The following is a 21,433-nucleotide window of genomic DNA, read 5'->3' as shown; positions in this document are numbered from 1 at the left end:
CGGTCTCCAGTCTGGGGTTTGTGTTTTTTTTATCACATTGTTGACTGCTATAGTCACAAGCCAAGATTGTTCTGAATAGATTTGCTTCAGGGCAGGTGAACCCAAAACCTCAGCTTACTGAAACCAGGTCGGGGCATTCTCGATGCTCACTAAAATGAAAACTGGAGATGATACACCTGTCAGTTCAAGTAGTGAGAGTTCAAGCCACCTTTGCTTATCAGGTCTTTCTTGTGCTCCCCACCCTTCGACTGCCTCTGTCTTTACAGGCCTTTCCTCCCTCTGCTAATTCCTCCTCTCTAAAAACCCAGCCTGTGCAAATCTCTTAAATGCCTATCAACTTGGACAGTTTCCTTCAAGCTGTGCATGATTCAAAAGTAACCCTTGTGAGATTTTCATTTCCCTCTGGATTTGAGGAGGTAAGAAGAAATGCCTTGCTAGATCGGCCCATCTAATCCAACAGTGGCCAACCAGATGCCTCTGGAAACTCAGAAGCCGGGTATGGAGGCCACTGCTGCCCTGTTTCTTGTCCATAGCATCTGGTTCGAAAGCTCAGACTGCGCTCCGTTCCTGCTGCTAATACGCATGCATGAGTCATGCACAGCACATGTGCACTAAGGCAGAAGAACAGCCCTGCTAGTTCAAACCAAAAGGTAGTTTAGACTAGTCCAGCATTTTGTTTCTCACAGCAGCCAGCCAGATACCTAAGGAAACTCACAAGCGAATCAAGAATGGAGGCCCCCATCTGGTATTCAGAGGTGTGCTTTCTCGATATGAGAGACACACTGTCAGCAGAAGATAAACAGCCACAGAAAATCCTAAGCAAGGCACATGGTAAGAGCCCACTTAACAATAAATCTGCTGTTTCCCTAAACACTGATATGAGACCCTTTCATCTGGAAAATAACCAGCTTTCTGATCTGGGAGCAGCAATATTTTCTTCTGATTCGCAATGAGACACCCATCTTTGGAAAGGCTGTGCGTATTCTGTACTTAAAAACAACAATAACAAACAACAATAACACAACCCTGTAGCTAGGGAGTCCCAATGCTGTGCCACGAAAAACTGAATTAACTGTGCAGATTCTGCAAGGGGCAAACAGCCATGAAGGTAGTGAGGCCTCTTTTCCTGTCGAAATCCTCCTTAGCCCCTCCTTCCCATTTCCCTGCTTCTGACAGTTCACCAGTTTGCCTACATACTCCAAGCCTCTCTGCATTTGGTTTTATAAATAGAGGCATCCTGGACTTAAGGTTTGAGGCTGGAGATGTCAGCCCTTTCCGCAGCGGGACGATTGTTTTACAACTGGGATCCCTCCTTTGTCCGATCGAACATGTGCATTTCTTTATACACATATGAGGAAAACATAAACTTGCATATAATGTATTCATGTCATTTGCAGAAATGCATGTTAAGATACCTCGGCAGGCTCATCCCTCCCCCCGTTCTTGTCTGTGTCCGGATTATACAATGACTGGGCCATCAGTAGGGTTGCCAACCTCCAGGTCGCCCCTGGAGAACTCCTGCCATTACAATTGATCGCCAGCTGTCCAAGGTCAGTTCCCCAGAAGAAAATGGCTGATTTGGAGAGTGGCTTTCTATGGCACTCCACACTGATGAGGTCCTTTCCTTTCCCAAACCGCACCCTCCCCAGGCTCTACCCCTCAAATCTCCAGGTATTTCCCAGCCCAGAGATGGCAATTCTAGTCATAAGCAGTGTAACGATTCCTTGTTTTTTTGTGTGTGTGTGTCTCTTTAAAAGTTTGGTTGCATGGCTGTGATAGACTAGAGTGGTTGAAAGAGGCAAGTGTGGTGTGATTGGTGATTGACAGAGAGGGGGAGGGGTTTGGGAAGTGAAAATGAGTGGATGAGTAGGTATGTCAGTCAGGTTTGACAGTTACAGGTTTGACAGTTGGGAAGTTCTGTTAGTTCTGGGTATGAAGGAAGTTAGAAGCAGTCCTGTAGGGAATAAGTTAGTTCAGTGAGAAACAGAAGGAAGGCTGAGAGAATAGGAAAAAGTAAATGAACGTTTAATTGAAGACAAGTTATAAGAAATATATATAAAGCTGTATGTCCTGATAAACTGGAGAGAAACAGTGAAAATATATGACCTTGAGTTAAAGTGTTACAAAGTTACCTGAAAGATCCCTTCTACCAAACTAAAGAGCAACAGTAAAGTATAAAGGTTTGGAAAGCCTTAAATTTCCTGGTGGCAGCCAGATATACCCTAGTAGAACCAAATAAAGAACACTTTTAAAGGGAAACCAGTCCTCCCCAATAAGGAGGACGTCACAAGCAGTGTTCCCTCTAAGCTGAGTTGGTGTGAGCTAGCTCACAGGTTTTTTTAGCCTCCAGCTCAGACATTTTTGTCTTAGCTCAGGAAGGAGGGCTCCAGAGCAAACTAATTTATGCAATAGCCAAATCACTTGTTCCCAACTTTAATGCCAGTGTTGGGTGTTACAAGTCAAAAACACTTGTATTTACAGGGTTAATGATGTTTGTTAAGTCACATGTTTGTTTGTAACCAATCTGTTTAGACAACAGAATACCCGGGAACTTTGGAGCTAATTTTCTAGTCTGATTGGAAACCAATGTGTCAAGTATTTAGCATATTGGTTTCTCCTCCCTTTCTTTGTTCTGACCAGAGAAGGAGACGCCATTCTGCCCTTCCCGTTTTACCTTTTAGCTGCAAGGATGTAGACATATTAGCTCTTTGTTATTTTATATCCTGTGTACCTATTCCCCATGTTAGGTTTATAGTAAACTTTTATATTTTAATACACACCATGGACTCAGTCTCTTAATACTCTGCTGACTTACTCAAAAAGAATCCCAACAGCCAGTCGCTCACAAAGTAGAATTTTTGCTCACAAGACTCCACAGCAAAGAGGGAGCATACGTGGCTTATGGAATTCTGAAGAGGGTAGTTCCCTGTTATCAACTGTTAAAAGAGTTCAAAACATCTTTTAAAAAAACCTTAAAAAGGGATCCCGGTCAAATTTTTCCCTGGGAAGAAAGCAAACTGAAATTATGCCCATAGGGCTGACTGCAGGATGGAGGGAGAAGAATGTCTGCTTGAGGCAGACCCTCAAGTCGGCGTCCACAGATGCTTTGCTTACAGAAACTCAACAGCTTCTCCCTTAACTAGTAGGGAAGGAGGGTTGTTCTAACCAGAGTCCCTGCACTGGAAATGTGGACAGATCAGAGCAGGCCCATAGCTACATTGGGGCATCTTGGGGCCTGGCCCCCTGACTTCCTGCCAAGCCCCCCCTTCCAATTTTTAATTTTATTTGTGGCGCTCCCTTGGGAGTGTGTGTGGGGTGCCCCCCAACTTATTTAAAGGTCCCCCAAATTAAAAAAATCCTGGCTACAGGCCTGGATCAGAGTGCTGTTAATCAGATTCGTGTTTCTTCCAGACTTCCCAGAAACCAGCACATAGATAGTGGCAGTGCTTTCTGGACACCTTGTGGTTTATTTAGGCCCATAATTTGCCCAACCTGGGTGGCTTCTGACATCGGCTCTGCTTTCCCGTCTCCTCATCCCCCCCCACACCCCAATTCGTGCACCACCACCCTCTCCCCGTTTATGCTTGTCCCAAACGGCAGGCTGCTTCTTCCTCTTAACAAGAAGTTAAGCTGCTATAGGAAATCGATTCTCTGAGAACACAGCACGGCTCAGCTCTCCGAGCCAACCCCTCTGAGGTTTCATACAGGAAACCGCAGAAACCTTAGAAGCCAGAAAGCTTTTAAAAGCATTTACGATCAAAAAGCCAAGGTGAGAGAGTCAACGTCTCCCAGGCAGGATGTGTCTTTTTTGGAGACGGACGCTTGTCTGGTTTTCAGGGAAGCCCATATCATCATCTAATGTGTGACCTCTGAGTGGGCCATCTTTGGGCTATTAATGGCTTTTGCCATGCAGAGAGCCGAGGAGCCATAGGTGGTTTTTGCTTCTTCTTTTTTATTGAAATAAGTTCAGAATCATGGATCTGTTGTAAGACAGGTGCTGCTGTTTCAAAGTAGCGCCAACTTCGCCTTTGACAGCTGTGAACACCCACAGCAAATGAAAATAAAAATTGGTCAGCAGGCTACATAAAGACATCAAGAATTATCCCAGGGCTCAGATGAGGAGTGCAAGGGGGAGGGAGGGTTGCTATTTCATCTCTCCCTTCCTTCACCTCTCTTATTTCACCTCTCCCTCTCCCAATGTGCCTGAGAGTTGCTCTAGAGATAAAGGGACATCATCAACCATAACAGGGCTGGTTTCCAAAGCAAACACCCCTCGAATGCCCTATTGAACTCAAACTATCCCTAGCCTTTGTGACTTGGGGTCAGCTCACTCTCTTCCCCCCCATGCCCACCTCAGCATACCAAGTGCTGACGAGGGTGGCCGACCCACTCCCCTCTGTCATGTTCCATAATTCAAGGGAAACCGGAATGCTAAAGAGGGCTCATTTCTGCAACCCTGCGAGCAAACACTCCTTAATATATGAGAGACAGGGCCCTCCGTGCTGATAGCCTGTCAGGTGCTGGATGGGAAGACACATCTGTAGATAACGAACCTCCCCCGTCCATCAGAAACATCATTATACCCGGGCCTGACACGACAGCCTCGCCTAACACCGCCACTGATTGATGCCTCTACAAATTGTGGGATATGGAATGTGGGTTAGAAGATAGACGTCTGTCCATGTGAAGATGCCAGCACGCCTCCACTGGGGAGTGGAAAGGGTAAAGCATTTGGTGCATCTACATTTTTGGGGAAGGGGAAAGGCGACTAAGAGGGGGGGAAATGTAGAGATTTACAAAAATGATGACTGGTGTGGAGAGAGTTAGGGGGAGAGAAATGTCATACTCCTTCCCTTAGAACTCGGCAGTGGAGCTGACTAGAGGTAGGTTTGGGGCTGAGCAAACAAGCCTTGCTTACCGCGGCGTGCAATTACTTGTGGAACGCAGTGCCACGACATGAAGCTGTGGCCATTAATTTAGGGCCCACGGTATGGGTGGGAAGGCACATGATCAAAGCTGCCTCGCTGAAGCTAAGTCTGGGTTTGGTCAGTACTCACGGGGGGGGGGACTTCCAGGTACGCTGCCTCGCCATCCACACAGAAGGCAGGATAAAATGTAATGCATTAATAAATAAATTACTGGAAGCGTGCGTCACGTTAATACAGAATGTGTCTGATCGATGCCGATTTCCTAGGGCAGCTAAGTGGAGCCGCTGGCCCCCCTTCCCACTCAGCCTACCCCTGAATGCCAGATATTAGGAACAGTCAACAGGGGAGGGCCAATGTCTTTGTGTCAGCCTTGTTTTCCAGGGGCTGGAAGCTTTGTGGGAGGCCCTGTGTGCTGCCTGCTCCGTTTCCTCCTCTTTCCTCTAAGCCACCCTAATTATTTCGCTGATGGAATCCAGACAGGGTTTTTCTCCCACAAGGGCAGTGAAGGGTGTTGGTGGAGGAGGAGGAGGAGGAGGAGGAAGGGCAGTCGACTGGCAGGTTCAGGCAAGCTCTGGAACGTAGCTGGAGGGAAGGGGGGGGGAAGAGTTATTCATCATTTAATTCCTCCCTCGAGGTTTCTCGGCCTCCTTTTTCCCACCACCCGGGCCTATTATTTCAGTCGCTGAAGGTATCCGGTTAGGGCTGTCAGACTGGGAGGGGCCCACCTCCTCAGTGACACTGGGCACAATGCATGAGAAAGTGTCAGCCGCCCAGCCCTGCGTGTACGCCGCTTGCCTCACACTGGAAACTTGCCTGCGGTGGGCTGTTCATGTCATTACAACAGCTGCACGTTGCCGGCAGGCTGCCCTGCCGCTCCTCAACCTGCTGCGTCAGGCGGGGAAAGAAGCAGGCGGGGAACGAGAGTCAGGAAACTGGGAGCAGAGAGCTTGCTTGACTTTACACGAGGCAGCCTGCTTTTGCACCGGATTTCTGTTGCCATCAGAGCACAATCTGAAATACTGGAGGTTGTGTTTTTTTTTAACTAAACTGTTGGAGATTTCACCATACAATAGCAGAATTTGATACTGAATACAATATTCAACATGCTGAACTTCTAGGCCCTGACCTGGATAGCCCGGGCAAGTCTGATCTCGTTAGATCTCGGAAACTGAGGAGGGTCGACTCGGGCGCAGTGTTCCCTCTAAGCTGAGTTAGTGTGAGCTAGCTCACAGTGTTTTAGCCTCCGGCGCACACGGTTTTGTCTTAGCTCAGGAAGGAGGGCTCCAGAGCAGTGTTCCCTCTAAGCTGAGTTTGTGTGAGCTAGCTCACAGTTTTGTAGCCCCCGGCTCACAGATTTTTGTCTTAGCTCAGGAAGGAGGGCTCCAGAGCAGACTAATTTATGCAGTAGCCAAGTCGCTCACTCACAACTTTAATGCCAGTCACTCACAACGTAGAATTCTTGCTCGCAGGACTCCACAGCTTAGAGGGAGCATTGCTCCAGAGCAGACTAATTTATGCAGCAGCCAAATGGCTCGCTCACAACTATAATGCCAGTAGCTCACAAAGTAGAATTTTTGATCACAAGACTCCACAACTTAGAGGGAGCATTGCTGGCAAGTACTTGAATGGGAGACCTCCTTGGAATACCAGCAGGTGGGAGGCGGGCGCAGGATTTATTCAGCCACCTCTCTGAATATCCTTCAGGCTCCCAGTCGGGGTCAGTCACTAGAGGTCGCCATGACTTCCAGGTGCACACACGCACACACACATGCACATATGAAAAATACAAAAAATACACCCCCAAAAAAACATGCTGAACCTCTGATTTTTCCTCCCAGGTCCACATTTCCAACCTATCAGGCTATAGCAATAGGTTTCAAGATGTGCCATGAAATGTCAGAAGCCGGAGAGAATGCTGTTGTAGGATTTCAGGAGGCAGGGCTTCATGGGCTTTGGTTCTTTCTGGTGGTTCCAGACTTCTCAAATCCTAATGCACTGGTTATTGAATGTCCCATTTTGTTGCTACTGACTCACTATGTGTAATCCACCTTGAGTCCCTGTGAGAAAGGCGGACTATAACTAACCACAACAACAACAATATACATTGCGCCGCTTTGCACTGATTTCAGACCATTCGTTCCACCTAGTCTAGAAGGGCTTACTCTGACCAGTGGATGGCTCTCCAGAGTATTGATCAGAGCCTCTCATTCTTGCTACATCTGGTCCTTTTAAACAGGAGATGTCAGAACTGAACTTGGTATTCTTTGAATGCAGAGCATCAGCTTCATATTGAGCCATGATTCACAGAAGCAGAACAAGTGAATGTATTTAAATCTGCATATGTTATGCAGGTCACAGAACTCTGCTTCTCTTGGCACAGAAGGCAGGTGACCTTGCTGCAGAATTTTAATTATACATGCATGCATATAGGGAGGGAAGGCGGCATGGTATAGCCCAGTCTCATCAGATCTTGGAGGTAGTTGGAAGGGAGACCACTAAGGAAGGCTCTGCAGTGGAAGGCAATGGCAAACCACCTTCTCTCTTGCCTTGAAAGCCCCTTGCTGGGGTCGGTAGTTGGAAGGGGGACTGTAAAGTACTGGGTTCGATGCATGGAAGACTCGGACCATGACGGGCATTAAGATGCATTTATTGTACTTCACACAGGAACTGCAAAATGGCCATGCAAGGCCAACTATATACACACCCACCCAGCACACCCACAGTCCTGTTGGAGGGTTTGAATTTCCCGCCAAAGTTGCTATTAGTGAATGCTGGGGGAACTAGGATCCTAGGCTTCTATTGTTTAGAGGAGCTAAGCTCCTTACTGTAGCCGCGGACCCCTGGTGGTGGTCTGCATACATAACAGAGACCACCAAAGAAGGTTCTGCAGCAGAAGGAAATGACAAACCACCCCTGCTTCTCACTTGCCTTGCAAGCCCCTTGCTGAGGTTGGTACATGGAAGGGAGACCACCATGGAAGGCTCTGCAGTGGAAAGCCATGGCAAATCACTTCTCCCTCTCGATTGCCTTGAAAGCCCCTTGCTGGGATCGGTACATGGAAGGGAGACCACCAAGGAAGGCTCTGCAGTGGAAGGCCATGGCAAATCACTTCTGCCTCTCGATTGCCTTGAAAGCCCCTTGCTGGGGTTGCCGTAACTGAAAATAAAACAAGTAAAGCACAGAGCATGGTTTCCCCCCTCTATTCCTAGTCTCAGTCAGGTCAAAGTTCCTCACTCATTCAGGTAAAGCTGGTAATACAGAAAATGCTATCTTCTCAAACCTGTAGCCCAAGAATCATGAGATGGAAGCACCTGGCCACACTTTCACCTCAAATCTAACAACATCCCATTAAAGGTCATTGTGTGGTTTTGTTTTTTGGGTTTGTTTTTTTACAGTTTTAAAGTGATTCTGTAGGCAGCAGACATTTTTTGCATGGAAAATGTTTGACCTTTCACCTCTGGACTTCTGGTTTGCACAGAGCGAAATCTGTTCGCTGTTTGGAATTATGTCTTAAAGTACAGGACTGATTGATGCCAAATCTCTCTTTGTAGATTTAGAACACATCTGCAGTAAGGTGGTTAGGCAGTACCTAAACCCCGCATTACAGGGAGAGGGAATAACTTCCTCTCCAGAAAAACGGAGGAGACTGGAGTCTCAGCAAGAAATGAAGTAAATCAATGTGAGTTGTTCTCACTGAGTCCTCTTTGGGGCAACAAGGAATCTGCAGAGGGTAGAATATAACAGTAGCACCTGAAAGACCAACAGAAGCTTTTGAGAGTCACAGCGCACCATCAGATTTCACACACTCACACACACACAAATGTGTGAAAAGAATGAGCAACCATCTGTTGAATGATGCTATGGGATTACCTAATGCTTTGGGGGTTTGATCATGTGAATGCAAGTTAATATACCCTAAACCGTGTGTTGTAATGAATTAATTCAATAATTACAAGGCTCCTAAGTGGCCAGAGTACCCATTCACTGCCCGGTGCGTCCCTGCATGACTCACTGCTCTAACCTCCTTTTCTGTTTTCTCCCAATTAGCCTCTGCCAGCCTGGGAAAGGGAGGAAGGGTGTTCCCTCTCTGCAACGTGATCATATCAGTTTATCACTCCTGATACAGGCACACACTAGAATTAGTTGCCTGTCCTCTGAGAGGCTTCCTATAGCATCTCTGCATGAGTCACTGTTCTGGATTGGCTCTGTCCCCTTCAGTTGTCACATCTAGGACACTGACTTATGCAGAAGCCTAATAGGGACAGGGAGAACAAGACCGGAATTCCCACACCAGAGAAACTCGCCTTGCATCTTCTCTTGAGCTTGGAGAAACGACGGCTGAGGGGGTGACATGATTGAGGTTTATAAGATTACAAGTGAAGACCCGCAACAAAATGTTGCCTACTGTGTTCTAGTTGGGTCTCCACTTGTTCTCTCCCCCCCCCGGCTCCGAGCCCCACAGCCCGGAGAGGGAGCCCGCCCCGCTCCTCAAGAGCGCCGTCCAGCTGGCCCTCCTCGCGGGGGGGAGGCAGAGGAAGCAGCAGGAGGAGGTAAGTACCCCCCATCCCGCTGGTTCCCCCTTGCCGCCGGGCCTCGCGACTCACTCTCTCTCTCTCTTCCCACCCCCTACCCCCGGCTCCAAACCGAGGCCCCCCCCAAAGGCTCGCCGCTCGCCGCTTCCCTTCTGGCACTTTTGGGGGGATTTAAACATCCCCCTGAAATTTTTGTCACCATTTAGGATTTTTGTGCACATGTGGGGACTGCCCCACGTGTGCACAAACCTCTCCCTCCCCCCCCCAAGTGCCCCCGATGTCCGGATTTAAGGATCCGCACAGAGGGGGCCAGTTCACTATTAGATATATAGATGCATGGGATAGAGCAGGTTGAGAAAGAGGTATTTTTCTCCCTTTCTCACAATACAAAAACTTGCTGAGCGGTCGGGTTAGTACAGATAAAAGGAAGTACTTCTTCACCCAAAGAGTGATTAACACGTGGAATTCACTGCCACAGGAGGTGGCGGCAGCTACAAGCATGGACGGCTTCAAGAGGGAATTAGATAAACATATGGAGCAGAGGTCCATCAGTAGCTATTGGCCACAAGGTATAGATAGGAAATCTCGGGCTGGGGCAAGGGATGTTCTGTATTCTTGGTGCTTGGTGGGGGGAGGCAACAGTGTGAGGGCTTCTAGTGTCCTGGCCCCACTGCTGGACCTCCTGATGGCACCTGGTATTTTTGGCCACTGTGTGACAGAGTGTTTGACTGGATGGGCCATTGGCCTGATCCAACATTGGCTTCTCTTATGTTATGTTCCTGTGGCCTTCTGACCTCAGATCAAAGCAGTGGTCTTCAGAAGAGCATCTAGGATTCTCTGTTAAAGGGGCATTGGCTGCTACGGACTTTCTGCCAATTATTGGCATCGGAATCCCTGGTCTCCTGAATTTGTGCCTTCAATGGACTCAGTCCTTTTCAAGCAGCTCCTTCAGATCTCTCCTTAGACTAGTAAACATGCTCAGTATTCCTGCGTTGGCTCCCTCAGTTCACTCCACCCTTTCTACCTTGCTACCTGTTTTGCCTAGAAATGCCTCCCTGGACTTGCCCGATTGCACTTCTCTCGCTTCTTCCAAATCCCTCCTGCCACACCCACCTTTTCTGTGATGCTACTATAAAAAGAACTTAATCTACAGAATATTTCCCCTATTGATCGAAATAAATCAACTTTCGGTAGATAAGAACTGAAACTGGCTAAATTAATACAATTTTTAAAAAATCCTTTTCCATTTAAGGGACGTTGAATATCTTTGGACGGTATCTTACATATCTTTGAGTGTGCCTCCCCAAAAACTCATCAGCTGTGTCAGTTGGTTAGGTTTATCACATCTCAGGCTTTTACTAAAGCACTCAGAGCATTTTATTACACTTCAGAGGTGGCTTAACCAGCTGGCCAGGTAAAAGCGCCTTCCTCATTCTGCAGACTTGCCGTGACATTGAGGGTTAATCGACCTGGGTTAAATGCTGTTAGAATCCCCACCCCCACCCCGCATCCCCACAGCATTGTGGTATGTTCATGAAGAAGAAGAAGAGAAGAAGAAGAGATTGGATTTATACCCCGCCCTTCAGTACCCAAAGGTGTCTCAGAGCGGCTTACAAACTCCTTTCCCTTCCCCTCCCCACAACAAACACCCTGTGAGGGAGGTGGGGCTGAGAGAGCTCTTGACAGAAACTGCTCTTTTTCAAGAACAGCTCTTATGAGAACTACAGCTTGCCCAAGGTCACATCAGCAGGTGCAAGTGGAGGAGTGGGGAATCAAACCAGGTTCTCCCAGATTAGAGTCCACACACTTAACCACTACACCAAACTGGCTCTCACACCAAACTGGCTTTTTATAACCCACTTTTCCCTATCCTAAGGAGTCTCAAAGAAACTTTGATATGATGGATTTTAATTGTATTTTTATGCATTGTGTAAACCGCCCTGAGCCTGCCTTGGTAGGGAGGGCAGGGTATACATCGAATAAAATGAATGAATGAATAAATACAATTAGGGTTGCCACCAGGCAGGGTCCCCCCGCTTTTGAGAGCTTCAGTCTGCCTCTGGTCAGCTGTCCGGCAGGGGAAACCCCACCCCAAACAGGGACGACATCGTACAACGCCCCAACATGATGACATTAAAGAACCTGATAGATTGTTGCAACATGTACAGTTATAATAACAATACTCAATTTCAGATTTTTAAAAAATCCTGGAAAAGCTAGGTGTGCGGCTGTTGGAGGAACTAGGACAACAAGATTTGCCACGTGGAAGCCCTGTTGCCACTGCATTGGCAGCCGCAGAAGCAATATGGAATCTATCTGGAATAACAGTTCAAATATCTGAAGTCTGATAGATCCAAGACAGATGTCCCTCATTGATTTGGGGTTTTTTGTGAGTATTTTGTGTGTGTGTGTGTGTGTGTACGCACACATGTGTGTACTTGTATGCCTGGAAGTCATGGTGACTTCTGGTGACCCCTAGTGGGGTTTGGACATTTCGGGGAGGTGGCTTGATATTGTCTGCCTCTGCGTCCCAGCCCTGGTATTCCTTAAAGGTCTACCATCCAAGTACTTGCCAAGATCAGCCCTGCTCAGCTTCCAAGGTCTGAGGAGATCAGGCTTGCCTAGGCTATCCAGGTCAGGACTGATGTCCCTCATTGTTGATGCTTAACCAGCCCTCTTCAGACGGCTACTTCAGATCTCTCCTTGGACTCGTAGCCACACTCTGTATTCCTGCTCAGATGCATTAGAAACATAGCTGTCAAGGATCTCCTTAATTCAAATACATTAAAGATGATAATGCGATGTCAGCTTCGGTTTGCTCTTACCGGCTAAGAACGATACTGACAGGGCTTCTCTTGCCCATCGCCGGCTGCCCTTGAGTCGTCTTCCAAACCATGATGCTTTCTGTCTATTTCCCCCCTCCAAATTTACCCCCCTCTGTTTTCTTTCTTCTCTTTTTCGCTTAGCATCAACAGCCGTTTGGACAGGATGTCGGAAGCTGCTTCGAGGTGTTCGTTCCGAGGGCGACAGAGAACGAGGAATGGGTACCAGATCGGTGAAAGGCTGCCAAGTTCTATACGGCTGTCGTCGGGTGGCAGATCCAAACGGAGGACACGCTCGGTTATTGGCCATTGTAAATGCGGGTGCTTGCTGGTGGAGAGGGAATAATGCCATGGCTTTATTTCCAGCATCATCAAGGAAGAAAAGCAAAATATCAGAGGCACTGGAATTGCTGGATGCTTTTCAATGGTTTATAGGTTTATGGATGGCTATTAGGCAAAATTAAGTACAATAGCTAAGTGGAGCCTCCAGAGTTTAGAGGCAGTATACCACAATTCTGCAGGGCCTGCAAGAGGGAGCTCTTCCACCAGTCTTTCGGTTAAGGCAGCGGCCGTCCTCCTCCTTGGGTTGGCCCCCATTTGTAGCCTGGGTCTGAGATCTCAAATTTTATAGATTTCTGGGAAATGTAATTTCTTGTACTATCAACCACTGAGGTATCTGGCTTCTTACTAGAGTTGTATGCCATATATGAGTTATGTTATTTTATATTGTGTTTTAATGTGGTCTTAATGATATTGTATCTTACATTGTTATATTATATTTATACTGTTGGAACATGCCCTGAACCTGTTAAGGGGAAGGCGGGATATAAATCCAATTATATAAATAAATAAAATACTGATCAGTGAGAGGCAAGATGGAGGAGAGTTAATTGCCTTCTTGCCCTGCTTGCAGCCTTCCCAGAGTAGGATGCTGGAGTAGGAAGTAGAATGCTGGAAAAGACAGATTTTTAATGTGACCCTGCTGGGCTTTTCATATGTTCTTATGGCAGTTTAATTTATCCTTCCCCCTATACTGGCAACCTAACCCTGACCTGGATAGCCCAAGCTAGCCTGATCCCATCAGATCTTGGAAGTTAAGCAGGGTCGACCCTGGCTAGTATTAGGAAGGGTGACCTCCAAGGAATACAAGGGCTCAGGATACAGAGGCAGACAATGGCAAACCACCGCTGAAACATCTCTTGCCTTAAAAAAAAGTCCAGCTCACCACCTAGTGGTGCATAACACTAAAAAAGAGCTAGAACATCTGGCTGCCAGACAATCTTAGGATCTCCTGGCTATTCTACACACAATGCCATACAATAATTATTATCATCATCACTGGCACCCTAAACCAGTAGTTTTCGTGGAATCTCAGTTTCCTTGGGAAACTACCAGCAGTTCCTCAATAAGGAGGTCAGTAATGGTAGAGAAGCTTCCCAGTGAGGTAGGGTTGGGGTGAGATTGTGTGACTAGCGCAAGCTGCCATGGCAGGGTGGGGATTCAAACCTCCCCAGAGTCTAGTCTGTCATTCTAACCACTACACCACACTGGTTCAGGCCCAGTTAACAACTTGGCTGCTATATTAGGAACACACTGAAGTTTCCAAGCACCCTTCCATGGGAGCCCCACATGTTTATTTTTTAATTTATTGAATTGATAGACCACCCTCCCTTATACGTAGGGCTCAGGGCGGTGAACAACATTTCAGCAATACATTCAACAAACCAGTTTCAATTAATACATTTGCAGTCAATTAAAGCAGGGAGTAGGAGGAGGAGGAGGAGAAGAAGAGATTTATACCCCACCCTTCACTCGGAGTCTCAGAGCAGCTTACAATCTCCTTTCCCTTCCCCTCCCCACAACAGACACCCTGTGAGGTAGGTGGGGCTGAGAGAGCTCTTGACAGAAACTGCTCTTTTTCAAGAACAGCTCTTATCAGAACTACGGCTTGCCCAAGGTCATCCAGCCAGGTGCATGTGGAGGAGTGGGGAATCAAACCCGGTTCTCCCAGATTAGAGTCCGTGCACTTAACCACTACACCAAATGAAGACTATTTATTTCAGACTATTAGACGGTGCTTCAAGGACCAGTTTATGCCCATACCGCGTGGGGGGAGAGGAAAGAATGGGGGAGACTAGGCTCAATGGAAAAAAAAAACTGCTGTCCTCAACCATAGGCCTGGTGGAACATCTCTGTCTTACAGGCCCTGCGGAACTGCCCTAGGTCCTGCACGGCACAGATATCATTAGGCAGAGAGTTCCACCAGGCTGGCACCAGGGCCAAAAAGGCCCTGGCTCTGGTAGAGGACAGCCAGATATCTTCCAGGCCAGGGATCACCAGGAAGTTCTTTTTCTCAGAGTGTAAAGAGGGAGGACAGGAAGGGTTGACTCAGTGCTTAGTTCTTGTGGCCCTTTCTTACACGCCCAGGGAAATGCTGATTGCCACTTAAGGGTCAGGAAGCAATTTTTCTCCAAGCCAGTTTGGCCGGGGATCCTGGAGGTTTTTTGTCATCTTCTGGGCATGGAACAGCAGTCACTGCGGGTGTGGAGGGGGAGGTATTCGTGAATTTCCTGCTTTGTGCAGGGGGTTGGACTAGATGACCCTGGAGGTCCCTTCCAGCTCTATGACTCTATGATTCTGGGGGTGTACCAGGTGAGGCGGTCCTGCAGATACCTGGGTCCCAGACCATTTAAGGCCTTAAAGGTATATAACTCATTGCAACGCTTGGCATTTATACAGTACCTGTCAAGTGCTCGAAATGCATTGGTGCACATTGCCTTACTAATCCATGAGACATGAGGCCAGTTATGAACACTCTGCTAAGGTGTGGATAGCCCAAGCGAGCCAGAGCTTGCCAGATCTCAGAAGCTAAGCAGGGTTGGCCCTGGTTAGTACTTGCATGGGAGACCACCAAGGAAGTCCAGAGTCCCTACACTGAAACAAACAGGCAATGGCAGACCACCCCTGAATGTCTGTTGCTTTGAAAACCCTATGGGGTCACCATAAGTTGGTTGCAACTTGTATCAAAACTCTTTTCAATCTTGCAGCCAAGATAGAAGCATAGATTTTATAGTCCACATTTAATAGTGAGATTGGCCTATAGTTTTTAATTTATTTCTCATCAGTGTTTTGTTTATGTATCAAAGTTTTTAAGGCTTCATCCCAAGTTTCTGGTATTTTGCCTTCAATTATTATGTTTCGTATTACCTGTTTTAAAGGTAATATCAGTTGATCTTCAAAGGTTTGGTAAAATTCTGCCGGGAGGCCATCAGGACCTGAGGTCTTCCCTTTTTTTTGTTTTTTTTAATGCTTCTGTTAGTTCAGAAAAAGTTATTGGTTCATTTAAATTTTTCCTTTGTTCCTCAGTAAATTTCTTTGAATTATATGTGTTTTTTAAAGAAAATTTTTGATTTCATCTTGTGTGGCTTCTCTTTTTTGATATAATTTTTCATAGAAAAGTTCGATGATCCTTTTCAAAAGTTGGCTGCGACTTGATGGCATTTTCCGCCCCCACCACGTTCACCCCTATGTTGCTGATGGGGCTGAGGCTAAGAAATTTGCCTAAAACCATGCCGTAAACGAATAACCAAGGCAAGATTCGAGCTGGGAATTTCTTGGCTCTGAGCTCATGGGTGGGAGGCAAAATTTCATAGCGAGAAGCAACGAGAGGATGGAATGCTAAATCCTCCTTTGGCCTGTTCCTCTTTTGCCCCCTCGCCTAAGCCACACACCCCCCCTTTCCAGTCAAACTAATTTCAGGTCTTGTGGCACAGTTAAGAGAAAGCAAAGGTGGAGAGGGGGATGATAAGAGACTGCAATAAGGAAATTCCAAGCAAGGGAACAGTGTATGCACACATACCTTCTGGCTTCTCTTCCCATGTACACTAATAATGCTGTTTTACAGCTCTTTAACAGAAACCCAGCAGGTGGGTAGCTTTCAGGAAGTCTATACACTCCATCTAGCCCAGTCTCATCAGATCTCAGAAGTCAAACAGGGTCGGCCCTGGTTAGCGTTTGGACGGGGGTCCACCACAGATTACCAGGGTTTCTTCCCAGGGGCAGGCAATGGCAAACCCCTTCTGAGTGTCTCTTACCTTGAAAGCCCTACAGGGTTGCCATATGTCAGCTGCAGGTTGGCAGTGCTTTCCAGGGGTCATTTCGTAGAAAAAGAGGTGCAGGAGCTCATTAGCATAACTCATTAGCATAATATTAGCATATGCCACACACCCTGACATCACCAGAAGTGTGTCAGAAGGCAACACCCACTGCTCAGGCTCCACTGGACTGTTTTGGATTGCTAACTATTGGGGGGAGGGGGAACATGCAGATCTGTCCTCGCAGAGGTGGGAGAGCTTGTACCTGAATGAAACTTGGTCTTAAAGGTGTCACTGGACTGTTTTGGATGGGGGGGCAGGGGGGGCTCTGCAGCTTACCTGGCTGCTTCTTGCTCTAACTGAGGGCTGCTGGGAGGCGGGAGCAGGGGGTGGGGCTTATTGCATGTGCCCGCCCCCTGGGCTCTTTACTGCCGGAGCTCCGCTCCTGTGCACTCCTGCAGGAAATGACCCCTGGTGCTTTCCACCATACTCTAACACTCCCTGTTTACCAGGGTCAGCCTCAATGCTCCCTCTAAGCTGTGGAGTCTTGTGAGCAAAAATTCTACTTTGTGAGTGACTGGCATTAAAGTTGTGAGTGAGCGATTTGGCTACTACATAAATGAGTTTGCTCTGGAGCCACCCTTCCTGAGCTAAGACGAAAATGTGTGAGGCTAGAGGCTAAAGAAATGTGAGCTAGCTCACACTAACCCACCTTAGAGGGAACACTGGTCAGCCCCTATTCTCCAGCTGCCATTCCTGGTAAACCAGTGTCTCTATTTTATCCCAAAATGCTGTTTGAAGATGCCCAGTAAAACCATTTATTTGAGTCAGTAGCTAGACTTGTCAGTCTTCAGAGTTCAGCTCCCCCCTCCCCCCCAGGACCTATAGAAGTAAAATACTGCATGCACAATAGATACTTCTTGTATCTAGCACACATGCATGTCATTGTTTGCACATGAACACTACAGGTGCCAAGTAAGGTTGCTTACCTCCAGATGGGGCCAAGAGATCCCTTGGAATTACAACTGATCTATAGACTGCAGAGATCAGTTCCCCTGGAGAAAATGGCTGCTTTGGAGGGTGGACTCTAGGGCATTATTAACCTGCTAACGTCCCCTCCTCCCGAAATTCTTTCCTCTTCAGGCGCCACCTACCCAAATCTCCAGGAATTTCTCAACCTTGAGTTGTGAACCCTTGTTCAAAGCCTGCTATTTCACAAACTATAGCTGTTGAACTACAGTTGATAAATTTCTAAGCAAAAAAACCCCCAAACTCATAATTTTTGAATTTTAGTGCAGGACAAGGTATCACAGAAGCAAACATATAGAACTATGTGGAGTAGTCATAGTCGGTACACAAACATCATTTCTCAAGGAAAACACACATACACAATCTCATCCCATACGGTGTCATGAGTCATGAAAGAAAAGTTTCTGTTTGATGTCTGACATGCCATAAATAGACCTTCCCATGTGCCTCTGAGGGGGGTAAGGCGCTGGTAAATTATGCCTATTGTTCCTCCAACCCACAGCTCATGTGCAGAGTCTGGCAACAGTGTACATGTCGGGGTGGGGTTACCAACCTCCAGGAGGTGGCTGGAGATCTCCTGCTATTACAACTGATCTCCAGGTGAGAGAGATCAGTTCCCCTGGAGAAAACAGCTGCTTTGGAAGGTGAACTCTATGACGTTATACCCTGCTGAAGGACATCCCCTCCCCAAACCCCACCCTCCTCAAGCTCCACCCCCAAAATCTCCAGGTATTTCCCAACCTGGAGGTGGCAACCCTATGTTGAGGGGAGGGAGCATCCGACAGTGATTCCATACAAGTATTGGGGTTTTGCAAGCATGAAAAATGAGATCTCTATTTTTATAGAAGGAGAAGGCGAAGAGGAGGAGGAGATTGGATTTATTCCCCGTCCTTCACTACCCAAGGGAGTCTCAGAGTGGCTTACAATCTCCTTTCCCTTCCCCTCCCCACAACAGACACCCTGTGAGGTAGGTGGGGCTGAGAGAGCTCTGACAGAAACTGTTCTTTTTCAAGAAGAGCTCTGACAGAACTATGGCTTGCCCAAGGTCATCCAGCAGGTGCAAGTGGAGGAGTGGGGAATCAAACCTGGTTCCCCCAGACTAGAGTCCACGCACTTAACCACTCCACGAAACTGGTTGTGGGGGTGTGACTGTCACTGATTTATATAGTAAATGTATACCTCATCTTTCTACTGTGAAATAATCCTCCAGGCAGTTTGTATCAACAAAAAGAACAGCAACAAGTGATAATTAAAAATAAACCATTTTAAAAACAGCAATCTAAAAACACACACCAAATAATCTAAAAGAGCAGCCACCAATCAACCCATTGCAACTCAAACAGCATTAGCTCGCTGTAATAATTAACATTAGCAACACAAACACAACAAATACAGATTAAAATATCAAATCATTCTGGAATAAAAATGCCTTTACAAATCTCCAGAACTGAGGAGGCCTGAGGCTGCCCTGGCGCAAAGAATTCCACCAGCTGGAGGACCACACCTGAAAAGGCCCTGCTTCAGGTATCTCCCTCCCCCTACTATTACTTTAGCTAAAACGCAGCAGGATATTAAAAGTCAATTGCAAAACATGGGCAGGCTTAATGGAGTGGGGCAATCCTTTACTCATGCTGGGTTGCATGCCTCCCTCCCCACCCCAGGTCTTACACTCCTCATACTGCTTGCATCCTGTAGCTCTCATTCTGGGAAGCAATTTCATTTGGAGTTGCCGTAGTTTGCTTTGAAAACAACAGGCAAGCACTGTCCATTCTGATGAAGGATAACTGAGTGCTCTTACATTAGTTACATTCAAATCCTACCCTTTTCTCTCAGGGCATCCTAGGACAGAGGGAACAGCTCATTTTATCCTCACAGCAAAACCCTTGGCAGTAAATTGGGCTTAAGAGCAAATGACTGGCCTACAAGTGAATGTCATGGCTGAGTGAGTGTTCCCATCCATTAACCTACCCTGACTTCCTCTTGGTAGGCCTCTTCCCCAGCACACTCCCAAAATAAGTAGCCTTGAATTTAGTTATGTTTCAGAGTGGCAGCTTCCAGAGAACAAACTCACTGACTTTCATTAAATCCACAGTTGACATTTGCTATAGAAAAGATTCTATTAGCTGCACACTTAATTCACACTTGCATAGAAAAATCACAAGAGTCAAGACTATAACGTCACCGGTTCTAGTGTTGTGCAGTGTCTGGGATCCCTTACGTTGGTGAACTCAAAGCACTTCTCTTGAGTTTTATTACCTTATTCATCACAGTCCAGCCTTTCAGAATACTTGCTTACCTTGTCTTCCCAGGTGCAGCTCACGCCACGTTGCATCACTTGGGGTGAAGAGGTGAAGCCAAAGATGAGGAGGAGGAAAATGCCAACTCTTTCCTTCTTGTAGGGACAGTCAGTGCCTGATTTGCTAGTGCCTGTTTGGTGTGGAACAGTCTGGGATGTCTTTCTGATAGAGGAGTAAGAGGGTTGGAAAAAAGTTACTTGTCACACAAATTTCACAAAGTGGGGTGGGAAACCCTCTTAATTTATGGACAATTCAGCCATTAATCTTGCCAGAAGGATAACAAACCACACACACACAGACACACACACACAAACACACACACACACCCGATTTCTTCATTGCAGTCCCAATCTAAATCATAGTGCCAAACAGCTACTATTTAGAAATTTAAAAATCATTGGAACTTCTAGCCATGCATTTCCCAATGTCACGCTCAGGAACTAACTAAGATCACAGGGAGACGCCCTCTTGATTGTCCCATTGACCAAAGACACTCTTCTGGTAGACACACAAAAGAGGGCCTTTTTGGCCCTGACTTAGATAGCCCAGGCATGCCTGGTCTCATCAGATCTCAGAAGCTATTTGGGGTGAAGAGGTGAAGCCAAAGATGATGAGGAGGAAAATGCCAACTCTCTCCTTCTTGTAGGGACAGTCAGTTCAAGGAGGGCATTTTGGTAGTGCCTGATTTGCTAGTGCCTGTTTGGTGTGGAACAGTCTGGGATGTCTTTCTGATAGAGGAGTAAGAGGGTTGGAGAAAAGTTACTTGTCACACAAATTTCACAAAGTGGGGTGGGAAACCCTCTTAATTTATGGACAATTCAGCCATTAATCTTGCCAGAAGGATAACAAACACACACACACACACACACACAATTCCTTCATTGCAGTCCCAATCTAAATAATAGTGCCAAACAGCTACTACTTAGAAATTTAAAAATCATTGGAACTTCTAGCCATGCATTTCCCAATGTCATGCTCAGGAACTAACTAAGATCACAGGGAGACGCCCTCTTGATTGTCCCATTGACCAAAGACACTCTTCTGGTAGACACACAAAAGAGGGCCTTTTTGGCCCTTAGATATGGACTCCCCCGCTTAGCTTCTGAGATCTGATGAGACCAGGCATGCCTGGGCTATCTAAGTCAGGGCCAAAAAGGCCCTCTTTTGTGTGTCTACCAGAAGAGTGTCTTTGGTCAATGGGACAATCAAGAGGGCGTCTCCCTAAGCAGAGGTCATTTTGGGGGGATCGCGGGGGATCGCAGTTCCCCCGGGTGAGGTACGGGGGGCGGGGCACATGATGAAGCCCCGCCCCCTGCTTCCGGCTGCCCTGCTTCCGGCCCTCATTCAGCCAGGAGGAGGCAGGAGAAGAGGGAGGGTAAGTTGCTTCCTCCCTGCCTCTCCCCACCCCTGCCTGGGGCCAGGGAGGGCCTTCGCGGGGCTTCCTTGCACTCCCGCCGGCCTTGCAGGTCCACCGCCGGGCCCCTCATGGGGCTTGGCAGTGGAGCTGCAAGGCCGGTGGTGGCAGCCAGGACCGTTGGGGGCGGGGTGTGTGGCCTTATGACACACTTCCGGTGATGTCAGGGGGTGTGGCCTTATGACACACTTCCGGTGATGTCAGGGGGTGTGGCATATGCTAATGAGTTATGCTAATGAGTTCCCCTAGCTCTTTTTCTACGAAATGACCCCTGGTCTTTGGTCAATGGGACAATCAAGGATGAAGGTTTTAAGCAT

This window comes from Gekko japonicus, unplaced genomic scaffold, assembly GCF_001447785.1.
Source record: "Gekko japonicus isolate JY-2015 unplaced genomic scaffold, Gekko_japonicus_V1.1 scaffold76, whole genome shotgun sequence".
Lineage (NCBI taxonomy): Eukaryota > Metazoa > Chordata > Lepidosauria > Squamata > Gekkonidae > Gekko > Gekko japonicus.
This window is presented reverse-complemented; position numbering follows the sequence as displayed.